At 42.9% G+C, this 16,974-nt stretch overlaps 1 long non-coding RNA gene across 1 annotated transcript; it reads left to right on the forward strand.

The window, feature by feature from the left end:
- Window positions 1–8,007: 8,007 nt before the first annotated feature.
- LOC146195427 (uncharacterized) lies at window positions 8,008–13,567 on the forward strand. Its single transcript, XR_014706011.1, has 4 exons — window positions 8,008–8,167; window positions 9,486–9,535; window positions 11,254–11,343; window positions 13,377–13,567. It is a non-coding gene; the product is annotated as an uncharacterized LOC146195427 (long non-coding RNA).
- The last annotated feature ends 3,407 nt before the right edge of the window (window positions 13,568–16,974 follow it).

Raw genomic sequence — 16,974 nt, forward strand, 5'->3', positions numbered from 1 at the left:
GTCCCAAATCCGCCCAGGCTATGAAAGACGCCGTAATAGAGGACTCGGAAATTTCGATTAACTAGGATTCCTTAACGTGCACTGGCATCGTACAGCCCACGGGTGCCTTGTTTTTCGCCTCCATCGATAAGCGGCCGCCGAGGCCGGGATTTGATCCCGCGTCCTTGGGAAAAGTAGCTGAGCGCCATATCCACTGAGCCACCCCGTGTGGCAGAAATTTTAGGGCAGATGCAAAGAAAATAGGGTTTTGTGTACAAAAACATATTTAAAGGTGGAGTTTGTTCAGTTGAGGGCCAATCTTCAGTTGGCAACCAGGAGAACCTTGGCTGCCAACTGAAGATTTCTTTTGTCTTTTTTGACGTTGTGCCATTGTGAGGATATATAATTCCATTGTTTTTGTTCTTCATGTAACATCGATTAAATTGTGTTATAAAGACACCTTTGCGAGCAGTGACATGGAAGACGCCGGGGGCCTCACTAGAGATAGCGGCACCTGGAGCGGTGGCACCCCCTTCCTGTCGCCAGACCATCACTTCATTTGTCCCCATGGCTCGCTTCGAGTTGAGGGAGGGAGTTCGTTCTGAGTTTCCTACGACTTGGTGCAAGGCGAAAAGTGGAGGCATTTATTTTTATGAGTTCCACATTACGAGCGTATATCCCGCGACTGATAATTAGGCAAAGCGCCAGATAAAAAGAACATAATTGCATATTTATATCTAAAACATTAAGCCAAAAGAAAGGGCCCGTCGTATAATTTTTGTAAACAAAGGTTCGCTTGTAGGAAGGGAGTAAATACTCATTGACTTCAACCCAAGCACAGCCAAAAGGCTACAAAGGAAAGCGAACAGCTTTCTCAGAAACTTCGTGGTTAAAGAAAATTATTTCTTGGTCCAGGTGTACCCAAAATATATTCAATCAAAGGTTCACTTGTTAATAAAAACAGCAAGTGGTTTTCGACAGATGAATTGGTGAATCGCGACCATGAAATTAAAGTGCCAAATATGTAGTCCACACAGTGGGTGGGAAGAAATATGAAACAGGTTTATTTCCCCTACGTTGCGTTCCAAATAGTTTGACTAGCGTAAAAGCATATACTGCCACGAAGGGTCGTTTCCACGGCGACATATTTCGCTGAGTCCCTGTGACTACTCCCGTTCCGGCCATATTTTTGACTTTGGAGCGGCCGAGCAAATTGAGAGCGGCGCAAAAGCCATGCAGAGCTCCTTTGAACAGTTCGGAGCAGGAGCCAGGAGAAGGTCTGAGCGGCTTTCGTACTTTGCCCGCTGATGTGTGGCGTCTCTATCGACAACAGTCAGCCATCTTTTTCTCTTACGCCTCCCTCGGCTGGAATAATGAGACTGAGGTCTTGCATTGTCTTCTTTTTTATGCATAGGCTACCTCGCCAGCCTCGCTATAGTCGTTTTTTGCATCCAAACAATCATCGCTGGCAGCGGTGCCCAGCGCCTCATGTGGTTTGCCGCCACCGCGCCTTCATGGAAACGCCGGGTCCATTGAATTTCGGGAAGTTTTGCACTTTGTATTATTCGTTTGAAAGTGCTTCCATAACCACGTATGGTCCCCTGCGCTTTGGGCACAATGTCCATGGCTCTGCCGCTGCAACTGGCTCGCTCTCGGTCAACATCATGCCGCATGATTGGTAACTCGACACTGTCTTTTGTTGCTTGTTAAAACTCTTTCTGTGCTTCTCTTAGCCCCTACGGATATTCTCGAATTCCGTCTACATTACCTCAAGTAAGCTGGCGGGTAGATCCGGTACGATGGTGTCATCTACTGCATCTTCTTTCCCATTCTGCCGAAGAAAGTTGAAAAGCAGAATGAATGGCATCGCCTTCGTAGCTTGGTTTAGTGTGATTGTTTCCCCGTTGCACCTGCTCTAGAGTTTCAACCCAGTCGTTTTCTTTGCTTCGTTGTGATGAACTGACTATGACGGGTGTTATCATTCTGTTGTACCTCTTGATTTGTACGTTGACCCTAGGTGAGCATGTCGCGTTTTTGTCGTGAATTATGTTGAGCGACCTGCAACACTTTAGGAACTGCCGGCTGGTATAGGAGATTCCGTGGTCGGCGACCAATCTTTGGGTGCCTCCGAAGCTGCAACAAATTCCATAAGAAAACCATTTGCGTAGCTCAACGCGGTGCTTCTCTCAGCGCGAATGATCACAAACTTCTTAAAACATTTTTATTGCCACAATGAAAGGCGTATTACCGCTAGTATTGAGCATGAGTGGGCCCAAGGGATCCATATAGATTGTGTCGAATGGCATGCGGGTGAATTCGTATGGCCGTCCGAAGCGGCGAACGCCTTCTCCTCTGAGCTCTTTTCTTCGATCGGCACCAGATAATAAACGCAGACAAATTTCAGGCTCGTGAAACGTCGTTCGTCGTGAAGGCTGTAGAGTTGACCGGAGCGTAGCAGGGGGCGGCAGAAAACTAGGTGGGCGGAAGAGGTTAAGAAGTTCACAGGGGTCAAGTGGATGCAGCTAGCACAGAACAGGGTTAATTGGAGAAATATGGGAGAGGCTTTCGCCCTGCAGTTGGTATAGTCAGGCTGATGATGATAATGATGATGATGACCGGAGGTGATACCTTCGACCAGCCGCTTGTCGCCGTTCTTTTTCCGTACAATTAAGATAAATCCACCCCCTTAAAGTTTTTCGTCATTGTTATGAGAGCCTGCTTTTCCATGTGTGTAAGCGGCATGACTAGCTCGTTGCCGGCGTTTTTGGGGTCACCTAAATTCTCATTTCAGCTACGCGTGTGCACCCGATTTCCGAAAAGCACTTTGTGAAGCAGTTGCTGTAATCATTATTCCCTGCAACGAGTGTATTTTTTTTGCGAGGCAAAAGTGTGCCCCAATTGATAATGTCATCTTCGAGATTGCATGCATCGGCGTTTGTGTTGCAGTGTAAAATAATGAAGGGTTGAAGAGATTCATCTTTTATACACAACGTTCTCCTTGCAATTTTTTTATTTTAGCGGACAAACAGCGGCGACTTCGAGAAAATTCTCTTTAGTATGCACAGCTCGCCTCTTCCCTTAGCACACGATATGGTAGGTATTCCCTATACAATGCGTAGCTCGCACCTTCCCTTAGCACTCGATATGGTAAGTATTCTCTATATTATGCATAGCTCGCGTCTTCTCTTAGCACACGATAAGGTACGTATTGAACGTGGGGCCTGCAGCCTGCCATGGCGAAGGTGTCATTTGCCAGGGTAGCGAAGCCGTCCTAATTTGAAGGTATGAAGGCAGCCTCCTTCACCAACAAGGTCACTCGACGTGGAGGTAGTCCCGATATATCTAGGTTGGCCAAAAGCTCGTCCTCATCCTTAATTTCGGGCTCGTTACTCTCCTCAAAAATTCGTACGGTATACTTGCGGCTACAACCGTTACCTGCGGCTATAAGATAAACGGTTGCCCGAAAAGCAGTGAGACAGGTTGTACGTCGTTTCGGACAAAGTGAAACCCCACGTCGGCTGTCACCTGGCTAATGGTAAGTCTCGCTTTAGAATGGACCATTGGCGTAGTTTTTCCCGATCCGCTCCCGCTGATCGTAAAGGGATGGCTTAGGGGTTCGTAAGAGGACTGCAACTTTTCCGCCTCGCTCTACCGTCCCTTTATGCATTGGCTTCCTATGTTGATGTACGCTTTAACTCCCTTCCCGTTCACTAAAATACATTTGACCTGACACCATCCTTTCCACCGTATTGCTATCTCTTGAGCAGGGACAGCTGCTTTCCTACCTCCGTTGTAGAGCATTTCTTCGAATAGTAAATCTTGGTCTCTGGTCCGAATTTCCAAAATATTATCCGCACGTCTTACATTGAGATTTTGGGCATACTACCGAAAAATGTTCATACAAAGAGAAATTACATTAGTGGCTCGCTGTGTAGATTGTATTTCCGTCGTGGTACAATTTGCGATTCATTTTAGCCTCCGAAGCGAGGTGAACGTTAATCAGTTGCCAGTATATTGCCGTTACCTTCTCGGACTCAATGTGAACATCGAGCATACAGTGGCTGATACATCCTCTTGAGTCTGGTTTGCTTTATGATGTCAGTTCAATTGCAGAGACTATTCATGTACTGGAGCAACTCGTCTGGGTTGCGTAGTCTGAAACATTGACCAACCGCACCAGATCTTCGTCTCCGAGTCCAGTGACTACGTACTCGATGCATGCCACTTTTTCGAGGGTGCAGCGGCTTGTTTTGGCCAGCTTGTCATAAAAGCAGGCTTCGGCACTTTCGTGACGCTCCTTATTTTGTGCTTTTATGTCCCAGAACGTGTGCTGGAAATTGGATGCTTTCAAGTCAGCCCATGTTGGTTGGACATCTGTGATACCTTTATAGAGAGTTCTCGCGACGTCCTTTAGCTTCGTGGGGCGGAAAAAGTGGTTTGCTGGCAGCTCCAGCCGTAGGATGCAGCCAGAATGTTCACTTTGTCGGGCCACATCTCGACTTTTGGCCGATCGTGCGAACATGGATCAGATATTGGCACGAACTCATGCTTTTTGTTTCCAGTCGACCATCTGCGATGCTTGATGAGCCTATTGACATGTAATTTGCTTGCAATTGGATCGAGTTTGTTAGTCTGGTCCTCGCAATGCTTCTTATACTGCTGCTTGGGTCGCAGTCTCCATCAATGTTTGGATATGGCAGACACGGGGATCGGGCATTGCTTTGTTCGGCCTGTCTATGCCGTGGTTGTTTCTCTTTGCAGCGTCATTAGATCCTCTTTAGAAATCGAGCTAGCCCTCGTTTTTTTGTTGTGTGCCGTCGTCATTCGTCGAGTGAGCCGCTCATGGCTCAAGCTCGGGCTCTGGTCCTCCGCACTTTATCGTCTAGCGTAGCCACATCGTGGCTTTTTCTTGTCGAAACACTTTAAAAATAGTCGTTAAGAAGAGTAGCTAGTATAAATCCCACTACTAAAGGTGAATGTACTTGACACAGTGTTTTAACAAGAACAAGAAAACAGGGCGTACAAACATACAAGGTCCTGAATGGTTGGTTTCCGAGGAAGCATAGTTCGATTAGGAACGCTCATCTCCCCCTCTCCGACGAGATGTCTGTCACCGGAGACGCTAAGTAACTCCCAAGCGGCGCTCCAACCGCCACCGGAGCAGAGCTCATCGGAAGAGTTCGAAGCGGAAGCTTGGAGAGGGCCGGCGCATCTTTGTTCGGTCGCCCAATGATGTGTGAGGTCTCCATCGACAACGAACCTTCAGGAAAAGAAAAGGCAGATGTGTACATTTGAAAAGGCGGTAGAAATTTGGGTAGCGCCACAGGATGGCCCAGATTGCTCGCAATGACACCTATCAAATTGATTTTCGGCTGGCGAGGTTTAGGCTTACGGAGGGCCCCGTTGCATTAGCCTGAATTAGTGCCATTGGGGATCATACGAATTTTAATTCACGACCTCTACTTCACAATCAGTTTTGTGCTACATGTGCAACTACAAGCCTGTCTTATGCACACTGCTCATCTCCCTCATTGTCTTGCAAAAAATATGTACACTATATGTTCTGTGTCAATTAGATATAACATAATGAGAAAGCCGGAGGCTACTACTCAAATCTGAGGAAGACAAAACGTTATTCCGAAGAAGGGTTGAAGATTGTGGCAAGTTAGCTAGCATGTCGCATGACGTGGTGACCTTTGGCGACGCAGGCCCCATTCAAAGCCCTTGGAATAAATATCAGGGTCACCGCTGGGCCTCAGCTTCTGCCAAGCTTCTTTAGACGCAAGAGTTTTGAGGAAGGCTGATAGATTTTACGTGAAACACGTATACGCCTGAAGTTGGCTTTCTCTCCACAAAAGCGACAGAAGAAATGCATATCCCTATTTATGGATTTTGATATGTAATTTGGGGTGGCGTGAACCAAACCAGACTGATCATGGCTACTACTCTGGGAAAACTCTGGACATGCTTGTGGGGCCATGCAACGCATATTAAGACAGCTGCATAGGAAAGCTACAACGGTTCGCAATGTATAATCTTAACAGTCTGCATGCCTACATATGATAACCAAGCTGGACCAGCCGTGGCCGACCTTGGCCTGGTCTGTGGCATGGACTCTAATCTTCTGCATCCAACCCAACAGAATGAAATCGCTTCTAATTTTAACGCAGACGTCGAGGTAGTACGTTCCTGCATATGGTGCTATATTTGAGTATTCCTTCAAAAGAACACAGATGTAATTGGTAACCAATCTGCGCCAGATTTCCAACGACTATACAAAGTTAGCCAAAAGAAGAAGAAAAATAGATCCTCCATTCACCCCATGGGCATCTAGCAGGGTGCTAAAAGCGTTACTTGAATCAACGCCACTTTTGATGACCATAACGAGCATCAAGATTGCGCGAAACAACTTGAACTTCCTTTGTTCCAACTGCAACCGGCTGCCTGCTTTCAGCACATCCAACTCATTGATGAATGTGCTGATGCTCGCACTTTTTAATTGCCGCTGCGAACTTGATTTTTGTAACCTTCTCCTGCTTAGGCAGCACTGCTGCCCTCGGTATTGGGAAATCAATGAAGATAAAGCACTTATGCTTGGTGATACAATAGAATATAAATATGCAAAGCACGATTGTGCTTAGCAACACGAAAGAAATACGTACGAAGCTTTGTACCCGTGGAACAGATAGATACTGCGAATTTATTTATTCCAGTCTGCTAATATCTTTTAATTATTTCATATAGAAACATATATTGTTAGCGACAATTTCTTTGTGACACGAAAGAAAGATACGCAATTTGTAAAAGGTCTGTAGCGAAGTTCTAGAAAGGTCCCAAATCAAGACTGCATAGCCTAAACAGGTAAATGAATTCATTGTTAAGGTAGAATTTATATATAAAGAAGAGAACAATTGAGAGTATGTCTACGAGAAAAAATTACGCGGTTAGAGCTTCCAATTACGCAGTTAATACGAGTAGTCCGATTAACATCATTTGCGAACCACTGCCTTAACAACTTACTGCTGCTTATTGTAGAAATAAAGGTGAGTTTAGTGCTGTGGCAGAAAAGCAAAGGATGCTTCTTATGTGTCATTGACATAAGAACAGTTTTTTCAACGTTGATGTTTACTTTCTAGTTGTGACGCAAAGAGGCAATCACTTGAAGAGCACATTAATTGGTCCGACGTACTTTTACTCTCCTAGTAGAAAGCACAGTCGTGAGAAAGCATTTAGAAATATGAGCCGAAAATGTTGCCGATCCTAGTTTCCGGCTGTTACAGTACTCTCGGGAAATAATTCAGCATGACATATGTTCCGCCTGAATTGATACATTATGGAGCGCTGATACCAAGGATTCATATAACTACGGGCACATAACTAATGCAGTCAGGAAGGAATTTCGGAAATCTAAAGTTGAGAAAGATTTGTAAGTCGATAATCTCAGCTGCTAGTATACACTGCCTCTCACATATTAGGGTGGTAAGGCTATCTCTATACTGCTCTAAAGTCACGCACTGCAATCCTGTGGTGGAAAAAATGTTTGTGTATGGTTATTTTTTTATCAAATAGAGAGTGGTTCCTAACTCATAAAAAACAAGGTAAGACAGGGAAGAGCCGTGCTATCGGCATAAAAAAATAAACAAATTGCACAAGAAGCAGTTTATATTTCCACATTTCAATCCCACGGTTGAATATTTTAATAAACCCACTTCCCATTTGCATTAGGTGCTTTTCTAGCTATGGTATTTGTGACGGGCAATAGCACGTGATTGAATTGCTTATGTCTCAGGAAGTTGCAAGATATCGCACTTCCCTCCGGATTAGCAGGAAACTGAGGCTTTTACGATATATTTTATCTATATGCCTATTGCCAAGGTGTTTTCCACTCCCGTAATTGGTGCCAAGCCATGCTGCACCCTGCCGGATATCGCTATCACGCGAGTGCAGAAGGGCATAACGAGCTGAAGATTTGTTATCACGAAAGCTATTTGCCGCTTTCTCTTATAAGAGGCTCTAGAGGCGTTGCCGCCGCGACGCGACGCACTCGGTGCTTATATAGGAGGTAAATCGGCGCTCAGCGCGTTGTTATCACTCTGTTGTCCAACAAAAAAGGAGTGAGAAATGAGGGCCCACGTAGCGCTCTGCATCTTGGCTGTGACTTTGCTTGGCTGTACCATCGTTTCTGCAGGTACAGTTTTAGTTCTCGTCGTTACTTCTCTGATGCTAAAACAGCTGAAAGTATCAATACGAACAGAAATAGAGAGAATCATACGTTCGCGTTTTTTTATAAACTAAGTGCTTAAGGTTTTTATAGGGTCAGTACAGCTAGTAATGTTTTATTTTGTAATGCATGTTTTGCTTCCTGCAATGTTTGTCTCACATAAACGCATTGCGTAACAGATGTCATGTTCCTTCGCAAAATAAAGCAAAGAAGTATGGCTTTGCAGAAAAAAATTGTTGTACGATACGTTTGCTTTCATCGATTTCTATGTGTTATCTGCTTATGAATTACGCTAATTTCGTTAGGGACGATTGCTGGAGTGCTTAGCTTTAGTAACGTAACGATCGAGATCAAACACTGCCGCTAACCGGTCATGACGAAGAGTCATACGAGCGAACCCAAATTTGCCTGAAATGTCCGGAAAGGGATTGACTAAAGAACCATTTGTTAGACACGTACCTGATGAAGGTTTGGTGTAAAGAAACCACTTTTGTGCCCAAAATGAAGTTTCGAAATTAATATATTTGAGAAATGCGAAGAAACGCGCATCGAATCACAGGCTCTTGCAGTAAGAAGCAGACAAAAAGTGTCAGGTATGTGAGCATATTTGCGCAGGCTTAAAAAGAATTGCAAGACATTAGTACGTATACTGACATCTATGTAATTTTAAATTATTGCATTTTGATCAGAAACGCTCGAAATATGTAATTCTCGTGGCAAACTTTTTTTTTTCATAATTGCGGGGCTCTGCAAAATGAAAGCGTGTTGCACGCATATTTTTCAATAAGATTATCTGTCATTCTTTTAACAAAAGTGTTTGCCAATTTTCTATCTGCATTTTAACAAGAAGATTTTTTTCTTCAGTACTAACCTAAAGCACAACCAAACCAACAATGCTGTTGGACCGTACGCCGTTATTATCATAACATCCGTGATGTAATCTGATAGGATAGGATAGGCAATACGTTAATTTCCCTAGGAAGGTCTTGTGCTAATCTGATACACTTCAGTGGTAACATTCAAACGAAATATTATATCAAACTCATTTTCAACCGCTTAGTGAAGTTTGCGTGCATAAATATAATTGTGTACTTTTTTGAAAAGAATGAAACCGACAATCATGCAATGTTCCGTTTTCATTACACACACTATAGGCTCACTGGAATTTCTCGTGAGCAGTTTCGAAACTATGCTACAGGCCAAATTTTGCGTCGATTGAAATGCATTGACAGTATAGTGTTTAGACCCCAATAGACGTTTTGCATTGACTGCCCGTATCTTGCAGATGAAGACCGGGCCTCAGTGGAATGTGAGAGAGCTATTCCCTTGCCACCGGTAAGTAGGAAGCTTCTTAAAGGCAGCATGAGATTCTTCTCTTACAGCTATGGGTGGTTCACTCTCTTGCTTTAAAATGCATATTTGTTTTGCGCAAAATGACTCAAAAGAACAGACGCGGATCGCTTAGTACCTTTTTAATTGTTAGCCCATTTGCCGAAATCCAATTTGAACTCATATGTCACTACACTATTGGCATTCTTCACTATGAAAGGTAAAAAAGCGAAAATTTTAAATATTGAAATTAGGACAGTTCATTGTGATTATAAATACAACAGTTTTGATGTCCTAGGGAGACAGTGTCTTGCTCAGATATTAACTTGAGACTTTCTTTCAGTATTTTCCTGTGTCCTAAGACTGATAAGGTTTGTCTTGCTTTTCAATAGTTCGCGACATTCAAACATTGCACCTGTCGTGCCATTTAATGAAGAAAAATGCGACATAGTTCTGAACTTTTCACGTTAAACATTTTTATTCGAGAACATATCTGCGTAATTCCTAGTGGAGTTAACTGATACTCCAAGTGTGCTGTATGAAGCGTTTCGCATTACCTGTGTTCCCCACACGAGCGGTCACTGTTGCACATTTGTTTCAAGCCCATGTAACATTAAAACAATCAAACTCCACAAATATTATTCTTAAAGCGCAGCATTCAGTTTAAACTGCCAGAAAGCATCAATTTATGGTAATCTGAATGGTGAAGTGAATCTTGCAGAAGAATGCTAACCGCTAGGTTTCTGTTGTGGTGGGGAACTAGTGAAATATATGTGGCACCATATTTAGGAGTTTATGGAGCTGCAATAGGGACAAAACTATCTACTGCGCGTTACTGAGAAGAAATATTAGCTTAAACCCAGGCACCGCTCAGGCTGCAATAGAGCGGACAGTCGTCTCTGCACAGCCAATATCGATCGCACTGTTTGGAACACATATTTCACTTTTTGTTTGCAAACATTTTAGCACACTTTGTGTTGCTGATTAGGTACTGTTATAATCCCTTGGCTGAAAAATTTCACTCCTTATTGGCTGTAACTGACTGATTACAAAAATAAAAAGGAATTCTTTTTATTTAATAAAGCAGATGGAACTACTATAGTTGAAAGCAAAAGCAGCTTTTCGTGCTCAGAGCCCCTAGCAGCCAAGTGCGTGGACCGATTGACGTGAACAATCTTCTTGTAAACGCTAGCAGTAATAAACACTGTGTTGTAGTCAAAAATCGCTTCTTCACTTCTCCACTGCGGCGTCATGGTGATCAGTTCAAGCCCTTTTTAAAAGACTTGCTCAATTAAGCATGCGAGGTTGCTTATATACGATAGGTATATATAGGTATATCTTCAGCGATTTAAAATGTATTGTTCCTACCGCCCTCCGTGCTGCCTGTAAGTCTTTTTGGGTGTTATCTCTACGAAAGCTGCAATCTTTAACCCATTCGACATGTTAGTGATAATCCCGAATGAAGATTTTGTTCTAAACTCTGCAAGCAAAGTACATGCATCAGTGGTGTTCCTTTAAGAAACGTGGATTTTTTGTGAGATGTTTACTTACAACTCAAATACTTACAGCTTTGGATCCTTTGAGAAATAAAGGCGTCAATATTTTTCGCAAACATCACTCCATACGGGCTTCGTCTTTGTGAAAGACTAGTTTCAACAGGGGATGAGAATAGGGTGTAATGATGTTTTTTTGAATTCTAACTCTTCCCTTGTATTTTTACGCAGTGGCGCTCGTCATACAGGATAAGCTGCAAATATTTATGCAAAGGTTGGCCCATGCGTCGCGGAAATGAGCCAGATGGAGTACCGTGCGGGGTAAGTGTATTGAAAGCTTACATGGGCCGATGATGTACACCTATCAATATTTTTGCGACTGTAGAGCAGCAGCATTCTAAGCACAGTATTACGTAGGGGCCTTCATTGTAGGCGAAGTAGTAGCACTAAAACATTAACAAGAATACAATACCATCGAAATGGTCGCTTGGTGACTGAGAGTAAGCCGCACATTTCGCTGGCTTTGGCACGATCGTCAGCGCAGATGGGTACCCATCGGCTTACCAAATGGTAAAAGGTTTCTGACAGCCCGGTGATTGGCCTTTCTGAGATGAAATTCTTTGAAAAAGGGACTTGATCACAAATTATCTCACGATGGAGAACGTTCCCGGTGGGGTCGGCCAGTTTAGTGGTGTAGGCTATAATCCCAAGCCGTGGACCCTGAAAAGCCGATCGTTGGCCATGGGGTGGCGTGTGCCAATTGAAGAAATACAGTGCTTATTCGTCCCTGAGCGGGACTTCGACTAAGAACATAGTGCACTTCAACTGGTGCTTAGGCAATAAAAATTAACAGAACGTTGCAAAAACTGCATGACAACTCACTAAACAGCTTTTAAAATTGAGCTTAAGGTATTTTCTCCTAAAAAGGATTGTGATGCGACAACAGCATTCCTAGAGGACGAACATTTTCGAATCTCAGGATGAACTATTCTAACAACGCTTAGTGGTTCGTTATTAAGGGCACTAGATCTACTGAATAAACCAAAGAGCCGGTCTTAGAAAAAAAAGTTTTTATGTCGGAAAGAATTTATGCCAACTGCATCCATCTCTTAAGATATGTAAAAACACATAAAAATAAACGGAGGTTCGAAATAAGGTAGCGTGTAACTATGACATTTGTTCCGGAATCAATTCCAGTATACGGTTGTTTGGCGATGATTGTGTTTTATATAGACAAATTAGAAATCAAGACGACGTTGCCCAGTTACAAAGTGACTTATCATGTGTTCTTTAATGGTGTTCTAAATGGAAAATGAAGTTAAATACTAAAAAATGTGTTCATGTTACGTTTGCACGTAAAAAACATAAATTAGCCTCACAGTATAGCATCAGCGGTATTGTAGTGACACAAAAAAGTGGCGCATAAATTCTTAGGTGTGACACTTACAGCCGACTGTTCATGGAATACACATGTGGATACCGTAGTTGCAAAAGCCGGTAGGACCTTAAACTTTATACAGCGAAATCTGACACACTTGCCGCCTTGTTTGAAATCAATAGCCTACTTAACGTACGTTCGACCACTGCTCGAATACGCTTGTGCCGTATGGGACCCTTGGCAAATAACACTGAGCAATAAAATTGAAAACATCCAAAATAGATCAGCAAGGTTTGTCCTGTGTCGGTACTCGAGAACTGATAGCTGCACCGTCATGAAAAATAAATTAGGATGGGAAACCCTCTCTTCTCGAAGAAGGAAATTACGACTTAAACTGTTGTACCAAATTTACCACAACAAAACAGGCATTCGAAAGGGAATATACTTACATAGGCCACATTATGTTTCTGCTCGCACAGATCATTTATTTTTTAATTTTGGAATACAGTGCCAGAACTAACATGCATACCAGTTCCTTTTTTGTTCGATCCATCAGGGAATGGAATCGGCTTTCAAGTCATCAAGTGTGCTCCATAAATGAAGATGTGTTTTTTTCCACTCTGTAACCCCCCTGCTGCAGCGCCCTCGGGCTAAGCGGGGTAATCATTGAATAAAGAATAAAGAACAGCTACACTGGTCAAGAAATGATTTTGAAACTTTACACATTTTGAAATTTTAAGTAAACTCATTCTTCTAGCTTAGTGATGGGGCGTATGCTATCAAGTAAGCTCCAGGGTCAGTTTTAAAGTTTTGAAAAATGTTTAGGAATATCTTTCATAAATGCAAGAATTGGAGAAAGATATGATCCTCTAAATTTTCCAATTGAAGGGATACCCCAAGAAGACCAACTATAGTTTTTAGTGTCGACATCTGCACTGGTTATCTTATGCTTTTCTTTCCTATTTATTAATCGCAGGTAACCGCAGCAATAAGCACAAATAAAGTCTGCCAAGCAGGTCACTGCGTGGAAGCCCCATCTCCAAACTCGACTGCATGAATGCAGCCACTACGTCACTATCAATGCGGAATGCTAAAAACCAACAATTCTGCACAGTTGATCAATATGTATCCTCTCAATAAAGCCAATACAATCCATTTCAACAGCGATATCAATGATTCCCTGATAAGTACTGGCCAACTGGGCTATACGGATGTTGGAAATCTTCAGCGGAATATCACAACGAACACCACGGTTTCAACGCCTTATTTCATAAGTGAAGTCAACTAAGCATTTCAAGTAGCAGGCCATTTAGCTAGCCGTACTCAGAATATTTCATACATCCTAGTGAGTGTGTTTTAAGATCTCCAAATAAAACTGGAGGCAGCAGTGGTAAAAAGAAATATGGGAAACGCCAAGAAAAAAGCCTAACGGGACTCCATTACAGCCTCTGCTGCTGCTCGCCTTACCATTCCTCTTTCGCGTGCATGCTGTATGCTACTCTTCCCCCCCCCCCCCCTCCCCACCAAATGTTTGGAGCGCTTCCAGCAGATATATTGGAATGCACATCAGGTAATATGTAACAGCAATGGGAACGCAGAATCCCTTCCAATAAACATCTAGGATAGATACATTACACTAGAGTCCTTCCTTATACTATATGGTCGTCAATAGTGCCTGCTATTCTATGGGGGAGCTTGGTATGCTCTTCACGGCGGCATCACTGCTTCCAAATTGCTTAAGGCTATCGTAGTTTCTCTTGGAGTGCTGGCTGGAAGATGCGTTGCCAATTTTAAATAGAAAGCAGCTGAGAGCGGTAGGCATTGTGTTGTTTTACGACCGTTAAACACTTACTTGCCGTCGACGCCCCTCGAGTGTTCTACTCTTTGTGAGCTCAGGTAAGTCCAGTAAGGAAATTTTTTTCACGGCATTTCGCTGTTTTGCTCAATCTTGAACTGCCTTCCCCACAGCGTGAGAGTATGTGCATGCACCTAATAATATTTCCATGTGGTGTACCATTTGGCAGAGAAAGAATTAAATGATCAAGGAGAAGCGAAGAAGAATAAGCTCAAGCAGTCGTGTTCTATGAGCGGTGGCCGCATTATCGAAGCTAAGCTACATCTCTTTGGAGCTGTATCCTACGATATTTGTGACATATTTGGTGGTTGTTTACTGGCTAACGGCTCATCGCTCATGTCCGGCACTCCTCTGGACCTGAGGCGGAATTAAATCCTACAATTTTTGTGACAATATGTATAATGAATTCACATTTTTGAGTTCCGCGAATTTCGAAGGTACACCGCCCATGACGGTGTAGGGTAAGTTGTTGTACATAATTTACTTTACTCTGTTAAATACAGCGTAGTAATATGTAGCAGGTAGATAAGCGCCTAGAAATTCAGTACCTTGCTATTATATCGGGACGGGGACAGTAAACTGTGCAGTGTAGCAGCACTTTTATTTTATTGCCGCCAAAAAAAAAAACGTAATAAGTTTAAAAGGGAACGATTTTGCGATTTTGAAGTTTTGCGAGCGAAATCAAATGTACCGTACTTCTTAAAGGTCAAAGCCTGACAACCGCGCATAGGAGCAACTAGCCCAACATTTTTGTGCGTTCTTTGGTTACCCTGTCTCGCGCAATTAACGAAATATTACTTACTTCAATAAAATCTCACTCCAGCTAAGCACACACTGGATTGCAGCATGCGCGAGGTACTTTAGACCTGTATTCAAGTTGGGCGAGCACCCGAGCGCGCTGGGAGGGTAACGGAAAGTGCCTATTTACTGACTATCGTCTACTAATACTGTATTTGCTTTACCGTGCAGTGCTTCCAGGCTAGTTGTATTGTATACATAGCGGAGCACGCCCTACATTTGGTAACGTTATAGTGTCCCAGTATAAGCATCTCGAGTATCCACGGGACAGCAGGCTGATTGGGGGTGGGGAGTCAGATGTGATTCTGCCGGCAGCGTTTTCTACAGATTTGTGTCACGCAGACTGCTATTGCGGATTTGCAGCGAATATAGGCGATCCACTTTATTTTTGCAAAACGTATTAAACTTATGAAATATCTCAGGCCTATTTAAGTCTGTAACATAAAAGCAAAACCTTTTTTTTTTATTTTCACGCGCCCATATGCCTCCTGGGCGTCCCTGTGCTCAAAGCCCCCTATAGGAGATGGCGCCCCTAGCAGCAGCTTCTGTGGCCGAACAAACATGCAGGAGTTTTATGACTATTAGGAGTATGGAAGAACTATGTTATCGCTATTATTGGCTCAATCATGGGCATCGTTTTTTTCAGTCTTAAGTCTATTAGCGTTCGCCTTCAGTAGTTGAAAACATGGAAGTATTATGTAAAATAATATGAAGGGATAAAGCAATAGCTGAGCGAAAGTTTCGATGCGAAGGTAAGACGTTAAAGCCTTAGCTAGTCTAATTAGGCTTAACTAAGAGCAAAGAGTCAATTACGTTTGGAATGCAAGAATTATGATAGTATGTGTTCAAACACATTCACCTTTCCCTGTTCAACCCTTGCTTTATTAGACATAGCCATCGTTACTTAGACCTAAAAGTGAATTGTCCATCTAGGTCATGGTAACGGCATCGATTACTGCCATGGTACTCCATATCGTGTCGTATATAACCTTTTGTTAGAAACCTAGCCTTGGTCGTTGCCATGTAAACACTCTGTTAGACGGGCGAAAACCATAATATGCAAAGCGACGAAGTATATTGTTGTAGGCTAGAAAAGCATTCGCACTGAAAATGCACATGAAATCATATGAAGTGATGAAAATATGGGCCGCCTGACTATGCGGCATTCGAAATGTTTACATAGAAAACCTTATTTCCTACACAAGCTACTAAACAATGCTATAGCTGCATTCTTTCAGACATATCTCAACAAAATGTTTACTTGCTTCATGGGTTTAATATGCTCAAGCGTTATCCCCTTTTAGACCATTTCATCTGGTTCACTTCTGAACGAGCCCGAAGCATCGCCACTCCAGCTTTACAGCTGTGCGATTGTCTTTATCACTTGCAGTAGCAATTATTCCCGTCATGACATTTGTTCGCCGGTACATTTGTGCAATTGCAAAATCAGCCAGAGCTGATGCTAGATGCTATGACACGCGGACGAGCTGGCTTTCAGCGGTCGGGCTTTAAAGAACGAAATAAAGCAAATGGTAGCGGTGTTAGCAGTTAGCAGGTCCAAGCGGGAAAAGGTAAACTGTGCCGTGCCTGCTTGAACATAATCATGGTGCGCAGTATGTCTGCAAACAAATAAAAATGAAATAGAAGGGCAACGAGCAAAATAAACAAACATTGTTATTCACGTAACAAATTAACTTCAAAAGTAATTTTTACTTCTAAACTCATCGACGTGTGGCAACAAATACACATATTTCTAACCAAAAATTCGGGGGACGCTTAGCCTTCGCTCTAAGAGCCAACTCCAAGAGCTTTTAACAACGCACTTTTCACTGCGCGAATTTTTCACTTTTCCTTGTTTGCATAATTTCCATTTTAAAATTACTTGTACTGTAACATCAGTATATGTCCCAAACACCCGTTA

Source organism: Amblyomma maculatum, chromosome 3 (assembly GCF_055883805.1).
Source record: "Amblyomma maculatum isolate TAMU_Amacu chromosome 3, ASM5588380v1, whole genome shotgun sequence".
In the NCBI taxonomy this organism is placed as follows: Eukaryota; Metazoa; Arthropoda; class Arachnida; order Ixodida; family Ixodidae; genus Amblyomma; species Amblyomma maculatum.